Source organism: Mastomys coucha, unplaced genomic scaffold (assembly GCF_008632895.1).
Source record: "Mastomys coucha isolate ucsf_1 unplaced genomic scaffold, UCSF_Mcou_1 pScaffold7, whole genome shotgun sequence".
Classification (NCBI taxonomy): Eukaryota; Metazoa; Chordata; class Mammalia; order Rodentia; family Muridae; genus Mastomys; species Mastomys coucha.
The window spans coordinates 55,451,358-55,451,661 of record NW_022196913.1 but is presented as its reverse complement, the minus strand read 5'-3'; positions in this window follow the sequence as shown (position 1 = coordinate 55,451,661).

Here is a 304-nt window from a genome sequence, read left to right as displayed (position 1 = left end):
CTTTCCTCAGTTGCTTTCCACCTCATTCTCTAAAACACAGTCTCTCAATGAATTTGGAGCTCGATGGCTGGGGTCTGAGCAAGGTCCAGGCATTCACCTGTCTCTGCTTGGGATTGCAGCCACTAAGCCTGACCTTTTACATAGGTGCTGTGACTCTGAACTCAGGTCCCATGCTTGTGCAGCAGGCACTGTGGCAACCGAGCCAACTCCCCAGTCCTTTAGCCTCCTCTTTGATCGGCACAGAGGTTTCATCCATGTGGACAGTGGTCCTGAGACTGGAATTCAGAGTCTTGCAAATGCTCGC